Here is a 16582-nt window from a genome sequence, read left to right on the forward strand (position 1 = left end):
GTGGGCATAGGTATAGGCAGCGCTACTACTGTCAGCAACTGGTGTGGGCATATGTATAGGCAGCACTACTACTGTTGGAAACTGGTGTGGGCATATGTATAGGCAGCACTACTACTGTTGGAAACTGGTGTGGGCATATGGCGGTAGCTGCTTTGTGCCTTTTTGTAGGAAATACCTTGCGAAAATCACTCCAAATCGGTTATTATCTGCAAATCCATTTGCAACTCACTCACCAATGATTTTCCCAGTCTGTGCAGTCTGTGTGCAACTCAGAGCTTTCTCTGCCTGTTCTAGAATCAGGCTGATCGAGGCCGGAGCTGACGTCACACTGTCCCTGAAAACGCCTGGGCACACATACGGTTTTCCTGACACTACCAGAAAACACCCGATTAATACCCAAAAACGTTGGCTTCCTGTCCAACAAGTTGCGAAGGGATTGGGATGGCCTCGTGGATGCATGCTATGCAGCCCATGCAAAATCACTGGTCTGAATAGCTCCCTATATAGTGTTATATTATAATGGTAGATGTTACTTCCTTTGAAGATAAAACATTTGCAATAAAATTTATATTTCATGTAAAAAATGTATTGTAACTATAAAAGTTTTGTTTTATTTAGTTTATGCCATCTGCTGGATTAACTGTTACAAAAAAAGAAAGATTAGCAGCAAATAAATAACTGCGTTTAATAGACTTAATGGTTTTTGTTTTCAGTATAATGATTGTATGTTTTCTTAGTATTCCTTTTGGGGATTTCACACAGCACTACAATTATTTCTTAAGTGCATTATCACCAGGAGAAAATAAGAATTGCTAGTATTGAGTGATCTAATTGCCATTGTACACCGGTACATTAATCTGGAGACTATGGGTTTTATGTACAAAGCTCCTGATCCTGTTTATACCTACAAATGACAATGATTTTGTTAGTCATGTTTACATAGTAAAAATCTGATCATTTTTTGGGAGTGGTCCAGGCAACAAAGGTGTGTCTGGACATTTTTGGGGGAGGGTTATGGCGGCTGTGCGCAACTTCACCCACAACATGGTCAGCCTTTGCCTGGCTTTGCAGCTATGATGGCAATATTCCAGCACAAAATGCAGTTGAGGTAAAAAATCTGTTCCATTTACTCAGCCCAACTGGAAATGAGCCTGATCAACTATGGAAAGAGATGAAAGAAATCATAGTGGATGCAATGGAGAAATACATCCCCCACAAAAGATCAGTGAACAAAACGCAATGGCTATCCGATTCCACAATCAAAATTGCAAACAAAAGACGAGCAGCAAAAGCCTCTGGCAATAACACCAATTTCAGATGTTTAAATGCAGAATACATACGTGAAGCAGGCGAATACACTGTTTGCCCCATGAAAGGCGGCGAGCATCAAAGATCAAAGTGGTAAACTATTATTGGATGAAGAACAAATCAAGCTCAGGTGGCAAGAATACACAACGAGCCTATATGCAGGCAATGGAACAGGCATTACATTATAAGATTATTTCAAATAACATTTAGACATTTCACTGTGGTAAAAGCGAGATCAAGATGGAATCATAATGGAATATAATATTTAGCTTCCACCATGTAATTAAGAGGGAAGTCACTGTATTCCATGTACACGGAATGACAACATCCCTGGTGTAAACAAGCAGGCAATATATTTATCGTGTCTCCATGACGACAGTCTGGAAGTGACCGAAAGTGAAGTTGCAGCATCTTCCGTATGCGGAAGTAACAGCCGCGTTTGGGACAATAGGAGGCCGCTTAGTTAGGTTGCTGTGGCAACAAGTGGGACCAATTAGATGTCCGGACGCAGGGGTCAAAGTACTTGTAGAGAATTAATGTATAGGACCCGGGTGTGTGAACTGGACTCTTATTGAATAGGGGATGTATAAAGCCAGCGCATTGACAGGGATTATCACACTGACTTCTGAACACCTTGAAAAAGACCCCAGTTGGGGTAGAAACGCATAGGTGATTGATGACTGAGTATCAATATTGTGAGTGATAGTGAGTATCCAGGAGTGTGGTGAGGAGTAACCAACAAGTATACATTTGGGTGGAGGCAGAGTATCCGACCTTATTATGCTAATTTTGGAACTGTTCTAACACCACCTAGTAATTATTCTCCAATTCCACCCTGCAGGATATACCCTGTTCCAACATTTTGTTTTGTGTGATTGTATTGTATTTTATTATTGTGATTTTAATTATTAAAAAGCTGTATTACATTATGAACTCTCTCCTTTAATTTGCATGATCAATCTGCCTGATTGGAGAGAACAGCTGCAATCTTATTTTCACCTTATGGAAACTTTTGTAAAAGTGCCAGATATGTTTACCTTGCATATTTTGTTTTTAATGGAGCAGGCCAAATGGCTAACCAGGGCAGACAGACTGAGCAGGAACAAGATATTCTTTCAGAAGAAGTTGCCTGTGCACTGAAACAACTTCCCAATAACAAAGCCCCTGGCATCGACAACATACAATCTGAATTAAGCCATTACCAGTTTCAATGCTAACCACTCTTTGCCAGCAGATTTGAAGAACAAACTCATGACCAAAGGATCGGAAAAGGTCAGTCTTTGTCCCACTTGCAAAGAAGGGTGATACACAAGATTGCAGCAATGACCTGACCATTGCACTAATATCACATGCAAGCAAAAAATTGCAGAACATGAAATTGCAAGCGACATCAACATTGCAACAAAAACACGACTGGTCAATGCAATTACATTTCCTATTGCCACCTACGCATGTTAAACCTGGACACTCAAATATGAAGATCACAGGAAAATAGACGCCTTTGAATTATGGTGTTGGAGGAGGATGTTACATGTACCATGGACAGCAAGAACAATGAACAAGGACATCTTGGAGTGTGTTAAACCAAACTCATCACTGGAAGGGAAGATCACCAAGCAACGACTTTCATACTTTGGCCATGCCATGCAAACCAACTCCTTAGAAACAACGGTACTTGTTTCCTAGCACGGTGCCCACGATTTTCAATCGTATGGCATCTTATGCATTGTATCGCATTGCATGCCATACAGACGCATGCGATGCGATTTTGGCCCCCCTATACGATTTTTAATTGTATAAGCACCCTAATGGGTGCTTACAATGGTAAATGCACCCCCACGCCACACCCACTATGAACGCCAACCCGAAGCATGGCGAGCGCAGCAAGCCCGCGAGGGGCGGTGGTACGTGTCCTCCGACCTTTTCATACCCCCACTATCCACGTCGGCGTGGAGTTGATTTTAGATAGTGTGGCGAGCGCAGCGAGCCACTCGCCACGCTTCGGGCTGGCGTTGATACTGGGGGTGGCGTGGGGGTGCTTTTAACATTGTAAGCACCCATTACGGTGCTTATACAATTAATAATCTTATAGGGAGGCCATTTAACATTAAAAACACCCATTAGGGTGCTTATACAATTTAAAATCGTATACCATTGTATATGGCATACAATGGCATACAATGCGATGGTATACGATTTTAAATTGTATAACATCGGGTGCATCGCATACTATTGTAAGGCTTATGGCATCCGATACAATGGGTGCCGTGCTAGGAAACAAGTACTGAAACAACTCTAGTGCTCGGGCTCATAAGCATGTAGAGAAAAAGGGGATGTCAACATACACAATGGTTGGACATTGTCAAATCGGACACTAACATGCAAATGAAGGACTTGAAACAAACAACAGACAGAATGACATGGCGAACATTGATCCATCGGGTGTCCGGAGGTCAATCTCGACTAAACGGATAATCATAATTTTTGGAAAGCAAGATAGCTTATTTCTTGTGTTTGACAGAAAAAATACACACACATTTGCTTTAAGTTCACTTTCTTGCGAAAACAACACTTTTTTGTCTATTTTGGATAGACTTTAAGGAGTAAATTTACTAAAATGGGAGAATGAAGATGGGATGTTGCCTACAGCAACCAATCAAATTCTACTTATTTATGTAGCACCTTCTAAAATATACTAATAGATAGAATCTGATTGGTTGCTATGGGCAACATCCCATTTTCAATAGAACTCACAACTTAGTGAATTTACCCCTAAGTGCTTATGAGGTACACAATTTAATGGTGTCTTCTGAAAGGTAAAAGTCATACATGCATGCATCCCGAGAGTTTTTACAGAGATACAGTAAGATTTGAACACACATTAAATATGTATATTGGAGGGAGAACCAGGTGGTAACAGGTGTGCTAATCAGCCTCAAGCAAAGCGGAGTATCTTATGTGGCAGGGGTGCCATATACGTGGTGATGAAAATGGTTGCATAAAGAGAGGCTCAACATTCAAAGCCATACTAAGATGAAGAAACTGCTCCTACCATCAAGCTAATAGAAGACACACAACACGATAATGCAGTGCCTATTCGGATAGAAGTACACAAGGGAAGGGGTTTTTAGTAGTGATATTAGCATAAAGTCATCGACAAAATACAGCCAAAGACGCAATGATGACCAGGACTGAATCCAATTCAGAATCAGGCTGATAAAAAAAAAAAGCTGCCAAAATCGGTTTAGCACAAGTGTGAGAAAAGGCTTTGGAACCAATCAAATCAAATCAACTGTGTCCTACCTACAATATTATCCTTTTATAATAAAACTAATTTAAAACAGTAATGCAAGGTACTCACGAGGCAACAGGAGCTTTGTGCGGAGTGACACTGATTCACTCAGATTGCTCAGCATGCTGCGCTGCACCAGCGATGTGTGCTGAGTGATCTATCACTGCACATCTTCTCAATAGAGAGAACACGGGCGATGACTCGATATTTCAAGCATGCTTTAAATATCTAGCCCGGCGATCGCAACGCTCGGGGACGTGCATCGCTATCACTATTGGTCATACACACACACACAGCGATTTGTGCTTAATTTCTATTTATAAAAGCACGGGTGAAGCTCTGTCACGGTCCTGCAACCAGGCCCAGTGACAAGGGGGGGTCAAGGAGGATAGCCGTCTTGGGCTCCACTGTTCTGAGCAGTGGCGTAACTATAGCACCGCAGCCCCCGCCACCGCGGGGGGGCGCTGTGCATATGGGGCCCCCGGGGGCTGCGGTGCTATAGTTACACCTGCGCTTCCTATTGGGGAGGATGTTCTTTATCCTTTGGATATGAGGTTTTCTTCTTTAAATTAATTTTGACCTCAGGAAAAAACAGAAAGACATCTCATGGTGTAGAATAAATGGTATGGGTTAAATTCCACTTTTTATAATGGTGAGATGCCCGTACCGTATAAGGGCCTCCTCTTAGGCCAAACAATGCACGTAGATCAGGGGTCACACACAATTGTTAAACCAGGATATCGGATCCTTCCACTTCCCTCAGAGATAGAAATACAGAGGGGAAAAGACTCATAGCGTAAAAAGTAACTTTTTTTAATAAATCCACATACATAAACAGAAAATCACTCTTAACCCCTTCACGACATTTGACGTATATATACCTCATGGTCGGGAAGTACTTCCCGACACATGACGTATATATACGTCATGACTTCTAACTGTCACTGCGTCTAGAGACGCAGTGACAGTTAGGTGATGTCTGCTGTCCCTGACAGCAGACATCCCCCCTCGCCGCCCAGGGGGGGCAGGGGTGCCCCCCCCGGTCGGCGATCGCTGTGATTGGCTGTTCAAATCTGAACAGCCATTCACAGCGTTTCCTGTGTTACCGGCGGCTAAGCCGCTCGGTAACACAGGGATTCACTGGTGATCGGTGCTGTCAAGTACAGCACCGATCACCACCGATGTGCAGCCCCCCCTCGAACCCGCCGGGCACTCACCCGGCAGCAGCAGCGGCTCCCCCGGAGCGTCTGGAGCGCACGCAGCGCTGCCCTCCTCCCCCCTCCCCCCCGCAGCAGCATCAAGCTGCAGAAAAAGTAAAAAAAATAAACATATGCACTGAAAAATATATTTATATATATATATATATATATATATATATACACACACATATATATATATATGTGTGTATATATATATGTATATATATATATATATATATATACACACATATATATATATATATGTGTGTGTGTGTGTGTGTGTATATACCGCACCGATTACCACCGATCGCCAGCCCCCCCCCCCCCCTCCCACCCGGCAGCCCCCCTCCCTCCCACCCACCCGGCTGCCGCAGCGCCAGCACCCCTCCCACCCCCCCGCCAGCCGCAGCGCCAGCCCCCCTCCCAAAGCTGGTGACTAAAATGGGGTCACTTGTGGGGGGGTTCCACTGTATTGGTGCTTCGGGGGTCTTGCTAATGCGACATAGCACCCACCATTCATTCCACCACCAAAAATCACTCCTTCCCTTCTGAGTCCTGCCATGCACCCAACTGGTATTTTTTGGTCACACGTGAGGCATTGCCGTACTCGGGAGAAATTGGGGCACAGATTTTGGGGTGCTTTGTCTCCTTCATTCCTTGTGAAAATAAAAAATTTTGAGCCAGAACTGCATTTTTCTGTAAAAAATTACATTTTTTTACACAAAAATGCAGATCTGGCTCAAAATTTTTCATTTTCACAAGGAATGAAGGAGACAAAGCACCCCAAAATCTGTGCCCCAATTTCTCCCGAGTACGGCAATGCCTCACGTGTGACCAAAAAATACCAGTTGGGTGCATGGCAGGACTCAGAAGGGAAGGAGTGATTTTTGGATTTTGCAGCACAGATTCTGGTTGAATGACCCCCGAAACACCCATACAGTGGAACCCCCCCACAAGTGACCCCATTTTGCAAACTACACCCTTCAGGGAATTCATCAAGGGGTATAGTGTACATTTCAAACCCCCCGGGTTTCACCAATTTTGATACAACTGAGCTGTGAAAATGAAAAATTATTTTTTTTCATTTTCACTGCCCAGTTGTACCACAATTGGTGAAACCCCTGGGGGTTTGAAATGTACACTATACCCCTAGATGAATTCCCTGAAGGGTGTAGTTTGCAAAATGGGGTCACTTGTGGGGGGGTACCTAACTTTTAGCATCTTATGGTCCTAGAAACCTACATGGTGCCTAAAAAATAATCTCATAAAAAGGAGGCTCCAAAATCAAGTAGGTGCTCCTTCTATTATGAAGCCTGTGGTTTGGTCACCGTGCACACTAGGGCCACATATAGGATATTTATGAAAACCAAAGAATTGGGGGAATCAATTTTTAGTCACATTTCTCTAGTAAAATCTACTGTGTTCCTTAGAAAAATGTATTAAAATTGCAAATCTGCAAAAAAAATGAAATTTGGAAATTTCACCTACACTTTCTTTTAATTCCTGTGAAACACCTAAAGGGTTAACAAACTTCCAAAATGCTGTTTTGAATACTGTGAGGGGTGCAGTTTTTGAAATGGCATCATTTATGGGGGTGTCTCACATACAAGTCACTCAAAGTCACATCATAACTGACCTGGTCCCTAAAAAAATCAGAGTTTGAAATTTTCTTGAAAATTTGAGAATTTGCTATTCATATTTGAAGCCTCCTAGTGTCCAAAAAAATGAAAATGAGGTTGAAATAATGATGGCAACATAAAGTAGACATATGGTCTATGTTAGTTATTCACTATTTTGAGTGGTAAGATTATTTGTCTCACAAGCAGAAAATTTAACATTTTGCAAATCGCAAAATTTTCCATTTTTTTACGACATTTTGGTATTTTTCACAAAAAAACACAGACTGTATCGACGAAAATTTACCACTAACTTGAAGTACAATGTGTCACGAGAAAACAATCTCAAAATCACTGGGATAAGTAAAAGCAAAAAAAAGTTATCCCCACTTAAGTGATACATGCCAGATTTGAAAAAAAGGGCTCTGTCAGGAAGGCAAAAACTGGCTCTGTCATGAAGGGGTTAATAAAATGCCTGGTACCGTATCTGGCCTTATAAAAAGGCTAAGTTTGGAGCTTAGTGTGGGGTCAGATGATAAGACCCGGGTAGACCACCGCACGTAGTCTCCGCAGAGCAGTCTCAGTAACAGGTCCAGATAGGGATCCCAGGTACCTCCAGTTCACCAACGCGTTTCGACTTTCCACACACCCTGAGGAAGACTTGGAAAGTCGAAACGCGTTGGTGAACTGGAGGTACCTGGGATCCCTATCTGGACCTGTTACTGAGACTGCTCTGCGGAGACTACGTGCGGTGGTCTACCCGGGTCTTATCATCTGACCCCACACTAAGCTCCAAACTTAGCCTTTTTATAAGGCCAGATACGGTACCAGGCATTTTATTAAGAGTGATTTTCTGTTTATGTATGTGGATTTATTAAAAAAAGTTACTTTTTACGCTATGAGTCTTTTCCCCTCTGTATTTCTATCTCTGAGGGAAGTGGAAGGATCCGATATCCTGGTTTAACAATTGTGTGTGACCCCTGATCTACGTGCATTGTTTGGCCTAAGAGGAGGCCCTTATACGGTACGGGCATCTCACCATTATAAAAAGTGGAATTTAACCCATACCATTTATTCTACACCATGAGATGTCTTTCTGTTTTTTCCTGAGGTCAAAATTAATTTAAAGAAGAAAACCTCATATCCAAAGGATAAAGAACATCCTCCCCAATAGGAAGCGCAGGCCCCTATCTCTGTTTTTACTGTATTCTTTGTAGTAGGTGATACTACCAGGGACCGTGTCGCATCCGAGTGGAAGCGCAGAATCTTACCTTCCTTTTACTATAGTTACACCTGTCCTCAATCCCCAGCAGGCTTACCTATTTCACTGGTCCCGGCGGCTCCGTTCTTCTGCTGAGGACCACCACAAAAAGGCCGCCCCCATATAGCACACAGTTCTCTGAAACTGTCTGCTGTATGGGGGTGGCCATTTTGTGGTGTTTCTCAGCAGAAGAACGGAGCCGCCGGGACCAGCGCGAAAGGTAAGGCTGCGGGGGATTGGGGGGGTTTGAATGGGCGGCGGGGGGCTCCCCCCCTAACGGCGGGGGGAGCCCAAAACGTAGCTACGCCGCTGGTTCTGAGGGGCCCAAAGTATGCCCCCACCGCTCAGTACCTCAACAAAAATGTATCTCCATTCCCCTCCCTCCCGAGTCCCTCAGCCGAACGGTATGCAAGTTAAGCCACAGGGTACTAGCGAGGAGGGTCAGGATTAGGCTGTGGGAGGATGGGGTTAGGAAGCACATCAGTGTTATAGAGCACAGGCCACTCGGTGAGGGGGGCCATTAGTGTGATAGAATGCAGGCCGCAGGGTTAAGAAGCGCATCAGTGTTATAGAGCACAGGCCACACGGTGAGGGAAGGCGTTAGTGTGATAGAGGGCAGGCCGCAGGGTGAGGGGTTAAATCAGGGGGATAGAGAGCAGGTCACGGGTTGAGGGATTGTATCAGTGTGATAGAACGCAGGCCACAGGGGGAGGGATTACATAAGTGTTATATAGTGTAAGCTGCGGAGTGAGGGAGTGCATCAGTGTGATAGAGGGCAGGCCGCAGGGTGAGGGAGCGTGTCAGTGTGATAGCGGGCAGGCCGCAGGGTGAGGGAGTGCATCAGTGTGATAGAGGGCAGGCCGCAGGGTGAGGGAGTGCATCAGTGTGATAGAGGGCAGGCCGCAGGGTGAGGGAGCGCGTCAGTGTGATAGAGTGCAGTCTGCAGGTGAGGGAGTGCGTCAGTGTGATAGAGGGCAGGCCGCAGGGTGAAGGAGTGCGTTGGTGTGATAGAGGGCAGGCCGCAGGGTGAGGGAGTGCTCTGTGTGATAGAGGGCAGGCCGCAGGGTGAGGGAGTGCGTTGGTGTGATAGAGCGCACTCTGCAGGGGAGGAAGTGAGTCAGTCTGATAAAGAGCAGGCTGCAGGGTGAGGTAGTGCATCAGTGTGATAGAGGGCAGGCCTCAGGGTAAGGGAGTGCATTAATAATATAGAGGGCAGGCCACAGGGTGAGGGAGTGCGTCAGTGTGATACAGTGCAGGCAAGGGGGTGAGGGAGGGGATCAATGTGATAAAGCGCAGGCAGGGTCGGTGCAAGGCACCGGAGTGCCCCAGGCGAGTCGGGGTGGGGGCGCCCCGTTGCCGGGGGGTACCTGTTGCACCGTCTGGGGAGCGGGCAGGGGGGTCCATGCTGGCATCTGACAGGAGGCTTCGATACAATATAAAATATCGGTGGCTTCCATACAATATAAAAAAATCAGTGACCATCATATCATAAAGAAGAGTGTGACTTTTATACAGTACAGATACCGTTGTAGAACTCGTCTGTCTCCTATTGCAGCCACTGTGATTAGGAAGCATCATCAAGCAGCTGACTGACAAACAGGTCCTGCTTAGGCTACTGCTGTTAGTGAGAAGGAGGCAGAACAACAGACAGGAGAGACAGGTGCTATGCAGCATATTGCTGAAGAGTATGGTATCTGAAAGGAGTTAACTAGATGCTAACCTGAAATATATCTCTGCTCTCTGAGATTGTGGCTTCAGCTCCACCTTCCCTTTGTCACCCATGTCTCACCTGCACCCCCTTAGCTGCACTAACCTCGGCTGTCAATACTGTTGCTATTTCTGTTGCTCCTTTGGAGACGTCCACTGCCTCAGTGTGACAGCTGCTGATGCTGAACATGAGGAGCAACTCTCCATGCTTTCTCCTACAGGCTGCAGCAAGCATGGTCCCAATGAGAATCACCAGGCAAACACCTACTCAGAGCTGGATTGGTGATATTGCAATAGTACCTGTTCACCAAGAAAGTAAGGGAGAGGAGTAAGGTTTGGGTTAATGGTGAAGAACAGTGATGATTAACAGTGGCTATTCTGTGTTTCTACCTTGCATTATGTCTATTCATTCAAACCTTGTCGCATTGCTGGAAGCTGCACAGTATTATCTGTATTATGAGGGTGCCCAATTTGACTACGTACGCTGGCGTAGAGATCGCATCGCATCCAGAGGCGTAGCTAAGGTGGAGCCGGCGGAGCTTGTGCTCCGGGCGGCAGCACCTCGCATTGGCGCACACAGGGGATTTCAATTAATGTTGTGGCTGCCTGCAGCCACAAGAAAGCCCCATTATCCCTTAAAACCCAGCGCAGCCGCAGGCAGTCAGTGTTATACTAGACACTGAGCTAGCGCTGGCTGTCATTGCAGCTTACCCACAGTGGAAGTTATCCAAGCTCAGCCCGGCTACTGCCTGTACACAGCTCTCAGCGCTTCCGCGTCAGGTGGCTTCTTTAGCAAACCACCTGATGCGGAGCAGTGACAGGCAGTAGCCGGGCTGAGCTTACTGACTTCCCCTGTTGAGCTGAGATGAAATCCAGCGCTATCTCACTGTCTATAACACTGGCTGTGGATGCTCTCCAGACATGGATTAGGGGGGAGTCCAGGGGGTACTCACCCCAAGCCCTCCTTCCTCTAACACCCCCCCCCCCCAGAGACGGAGACAGGCTGGGGAGACCTCTGAGGCACATATACACTGCGAGAGAACAGCTGACTGCTGCTCCTCTCTGCAGTGAGTTCATTTCCGGGTGACACAGCAGGGAGAGAGCTACTGAGACCTCATCCTGTCCTCATCATCTGCTGGTGGTATGTGCTTTGTGTATGCTTATTTGTAAGCTATGTATGTATGTATGTATGTATGTATGTATGTATGTATGTATGTATGCTGTGTGTATCATATATGTGTGCTGTGTATGTATGTATGTATGTATGTATGTATGTATGTATGTATGATGTGTGTTATGTATGCATCATGCTGTGTGTCTTGTGTGTATGTCTGGTGTGTTGTGTATGTGTGTGTATATGTCTTATGCATGTACTGTATGTATGTATGTATGTATGTATGTATTTATTTGTTGTGTGTGTGTGTGTGTGTGTGTATATGTATCTATGTATGCTGTGTGTTGGGTATGTATAACTAAATTATGTTGTGCACCTGATATTATTAAAAAGTGACTTATGCAAAAAACAATGACCCTTTAATTTTTAGAATTTAATATGATCTTGGATCTAGGCTGTGGGGAGAGGAGGTTCAGGCACTTAAGAGGGGCTATGGATTAGACAGTGGGGCATTAGGGTTAAGCACTAGCAGTTAGGGAGGGATAGCTTGCAGGGGGGAGGGTTAAGGTGCGTACACACAGGGGCGATTTTGTGCAAAATCACGGGAAATATGGTCGCTGAGCGACCATATTGCCCGCAATGGGAGTGTGCACCGGCGATATATCGCCAGGTGCGCGCTCCCGTTTTTGCCCCTGTGGTGATCGCTGGTCGCAGGAACATGCTCCTGTGACCAGCTGATTACCACTGCCGGGCTCCCCCCGGCAGTTTCTTTTTCATCAGCGTCCATCTCTGGTCGCTGATGTAAAGGAGAAACTGAGCAATATATCTCCCCGTGTGTACACAGCATTAGGGTTAGGCTGCTTACATACATATGGAAACTCCCCTATAAAATTCCTGCATTTGCCCCTGGGCGCTGGCACCACGCATGAAAATATGGAAGGGGGGGGCGCCGTGACATGAGCTTGCTCCGGGTGCTATAGCTTCATGCTACACCACTGATCGCATCACATGCAATTACATGCAATGGTACTTGTTAGATTCCCCGGCACCCCTGGCCGTGGATCGCATCGCAAGCAAATCCCATGCCATCGCGATTTAGCACACCCCCACTATCCACGTCATCCTGAAGCGTGGTGAGTGGACGCGGAATGCATCCTCCCGACCCTTTCATACCCCACTATCCACGTCAGCGTGGAGTTGATTTTATAAAATGTGGCGAGCTCCGAGAGGGGCTGCAGAAAAAAAATTAGCCCAAAGCATGGTGAGCCCCGTGTCCACTTGCCACATTTTGGGCTAGTTTTTCGCAGCCGCTCGCCACACTTCAGGCTCGGTGGCTCGCTACGCTCGCCACACTTTAGGAATTCAACTCCACGCCGACGTGGATAGTGGGGGTATGAAAGGGTCGGGAGGATGCGTTCCACATCCCCTCGCGGGGCTCGCCACTCTTCAGGCTGACGTGGATAGTGGGGGTGTGCTAAATCGCATCGCAATGCAATGCGATCCGCGGGCAGGGGTGCAGTGAAAATGAACTAGTACCATCTCATCGCACGCAAATTGCATGCGATGTGATCCGCGGCCAGGGGTACAGTGAAAATGAACTAGTACCATCGCGTTGCATGCAAATTGCATGCGATGCGATCTCACTACGCAGAATAGGGCACTAAGCTATTTGCTTAGTGGGCGCCCTTATAATACACAAGTACCAAATTGCATACAATAATTGTACAGTGTATGGGCACCTTTAGTCACTGATTTACTATTTACTTTAGCTGCTACCATACAATACCCACAAGTACTTGTACCACCAGCAATTACAATTGTTATTCCACCACCATCTTATGTATCAAGTGTTTTCAGCACCTATTCATTTGAAACTCATTTAGGAAGGCTAATCATTATCTTCTGGTTTATATCATCCTATGTAATTGTTCTTGTCATAATCCATTCAGTGTACAGAGCTAGAAGATGTGTCAGTAATTTAGAAATAAAAGATCATGGGGCAGATGTATTAAGCCTGGTGAAGAGATAAAGTGGAGATAAAGTAGGTGATAACACACCTGCCATCAGCTATGTTTGAAAAATGACAGTTACAGCAGCAATCACAATTATTGGATTTCCAGATCCAGGGATTTTTTGGCCAGATAAATGGATTCTACAATCCATTTGACTTGCCCACACATTACAGATTTATTTCAGTGATCGGCAGATTTTTCCATCTAAAGATTGCATCTTCATATCTGGAAATTGCCCAATCGATTGTCATTTCAGCTGTTCATAATGTAAATAGATGAAGAAGACGAATTGGGAATGCCCACACATATCAAAAAGATCCGCAGATAATACCAGATTATTAGGCATGTTTAAAAATCTGATTCAGCAATCGATTGGCGATCCCTATTAATTGTTGATTGGGATGGCCAAAAGGGGGAGCCCACACATCTAAAATTAATTGTGGAAATCATCTCCAGATCTCAGGATTGTCACAATTAATTGCTGATGTATGGGGCCCATTAGTTTGACAGATTGGCTGGAGCCGTATCACCTTCCACTTTATTTCTTCACCAGACTTAATACATCTGCCCCCATATAACATAATGATAATCACTTTTTGGAGGACTTGGCCGATAAGTATATCAGTATGATAATTACCAACTGTACTATGGGTGTTATTCCGGTCCACGCGCTCGCATGCAAATTCATATGCAAGCGCAATGGTTTTTAAATGCGCATGTGCATGCACAGGGTGTGAGTGGCCAAGGGAAACAGAGTGTTTGCAGGGCTCATGCACCCAAGACTGCGGGCATGGGGCAGCGGGCCGGGGGATTTGCCCATGGGTGTTCCCAGTCAAATCGCCCGGTGACGCGGGTATCGGCAGCTGACAACATCGGCTGTTCCTGTCGAGGGTGCATGTATATCTAAGGGACCTAAGAGTCCCTTAGATATGCGATTGAGCACCACAATTCAGCAACCCTCCAATGCACTACTCCCAGCACTTGAATGGGCTATCTGTGCATACACATGCAAATTTGTATTCAATGATCTTTATAGGTTACTCAGTTGACCGATGGTCCTGCAGAGTATTCTAATGATGCATCTTGAAATGTAACATTAGATCATGGAAGCAGGTAAAGGAGATCCATTTACACCAGACACATCCTGCTTCATTAGCATATTTACTGTACGGTATTACACAGTCACTTCCTTGTGGCTGTGCAATATCATTGTCACACCTGTGGTCAGATCCTGGCTGGAAATAACCATGGGTGTAAGGAAAGACTGGTACTGGAACCGAGGAGCTATAGCACTTAGGGTACTGTGCATTCCAGAGACACCCTGGACAATAGCTAGATGTGACCACAAGGTAAAAAGTAAAGTCTGTATTGACCACAGAAGACAATACGGTTAACTGAAGACTTTGAAGGCTAGTATTGTAGTGTTCATTCTAGCACCCGCTATCTTTGAAAACCCATGCAGTTTCAGGCAATAAAAGACATACATTATTCTTAAAAGCAAGATGGTATAGCTGCAGTTTAGGAACAATGATGAAGTCCAACAATATATATAGCATAGGTGGTAAAGACAAGCTGGTGCAGTGTAGTAACACTGACGAAATCCAAAGCCTATATAATACTGAAGGGTGCCTGGTGCAGTGTAGTAACATTGATGAAGTCCAGAGTAAACACAATAATACCAGGGCTGTCTTTTCAAATGGGCTTAATGGGCACTTGCCCAGGGGCCCCAGCTGTATAGGGGCCCAATTCTTATAGCTGAGGATTCCCTTTTTCCAGGGATACCAGAATTTTGAAAATCGGCCTTGGGGAACTGGAGATATCCAACTTCAAAGCATCAGTCCACATCTGAACTGTTAATTGCAATTCCCAGTAATATTTCTCAGGTTCTCTCTAACTTAATATTCCAGGAGAATATTCCAAAAGCTGGGACTCTCCCCTTTCTGTCAACACTAGCGGCTTGTCTCTATCATTCCCAGAACCAGAGATATCAGCCTTCCAGCAGCCGGTCCCTGCTCCAGCTCCAAATGTCTGGTGTACAGTTTTATATTTTTGTCAATGGATTGCTCTGGCTCCAGATCTCTGATCCCCAAGTTCCCAGCACCTCCTGAAAGTTGGGACTCTAGGTTTTTATACTATTGAAGGCTAAGAAATCTATTTCCAGATAATGGCGATATCTGCAGTCAAACAAGCTGCCCTTCCACCGGAAAATGACGAATACTAAGCCCACTGCATTACCCAACCTTCCCCTGCATATAAAACACCCCCTACCTCCCTGGAAGTCATTTACAAGGGACCCTTCATTCAGCTCAGTGCCCCCTTCCATACGTTAGTGTTCTCCCTCCCACCACCTGTGCAGTAAAGGAGTAATTAGCAGAAGTTACTGCTCCAGGTCCTACATGTTGAATGGAAGATAGAGCACCCCCTGCCATCCGTGGGACATCAAAGCTGCTGCTGATAGCACCCCCCACCCCTAGGAGGGGAGAATGGGTAAGGGCCCCAGTGAATTGCTTTGCCCAGGGGCCCACACTGCTGTTAAGACGGCCCTGAATAATACGGATGGATTGTCAGCAATAGAATACTAAAAAAATAAAAATGTTATTTAAAATAAATAAAAAAATATAAGAATGTATTATTGGCCAATCACAATAATTAATAAACATACGATACTAAAATAAATAGTACCTTGTATAATACTGCCCAAATTGATATACTATATGTATACAATAAATGGCGGGTCTGTTCCTAGGATGCCCTTGAGAATATACAGTCCCGTTTTAATAGTACAAGATGATGGTATATTTACCACTCCTGGGATATGATGTTTAGTCCACTCCAATTTAGGAGGTGCTCCTATTTGAGTTGTGGCTGATTGAAGGGTATTATTTGTAAATCCCATTATTCCATTAATGATGTGGGTGTCCAGTACATGCCAAATCCTCACTAGTTGGGTGGCTTGGGTTTTGCTGGAAATTGTCCCACTGGAGGCAATTCCTTGCAGTGCTTTCCCGAGGTGAATGGATGAAAAGCGGATTTCCGGTGGGACCATGCACAAGATGTTTAAACTGAGTGTCCA

At 45.2% G+C, this 16582-nt stretch overlaps 1 long non-coding RNA gene across 1 annotated transcript in view; it reads right to left on the minus strand.

Annotated features, from left to right (window-relative positions):
- The window catches only part of LOC146028783 (uncharacterized), a 40042-nt gene extending 28908 nt beyond the window's left edge, over positions 1–11134 (minus strand). Inside the window, exons 1-2 of the long non-coding RNA XR_014455267.1 lie at positions 11095–11134; positions 10490–10683 (exon numbers count right to left, since the gene is read on the minus strand). This is a non-coding gene — a long non-coding RNA (uncharacterized LOC146028783). The remainder of the gene's footprint in view (positions 1–10489; positions 10684–11094) is intronic.
- Between the last annotated feature and the right edge of the window lie 5448 nt (positions 11135–16582).

Source organism: Crinia signifera, chromosome 1 (genome assembly GCF_055691185.1).
Source record: "Crinia signifera chromosome 1, ASM5569118v1, whole genome shotgun sequence".
Taxonomy (NCBI): Eukaryota; Metazoa; Chordata; class Amphibia; order Anura; family Myobatrachidae; genus Crinia; species Crinia signifera.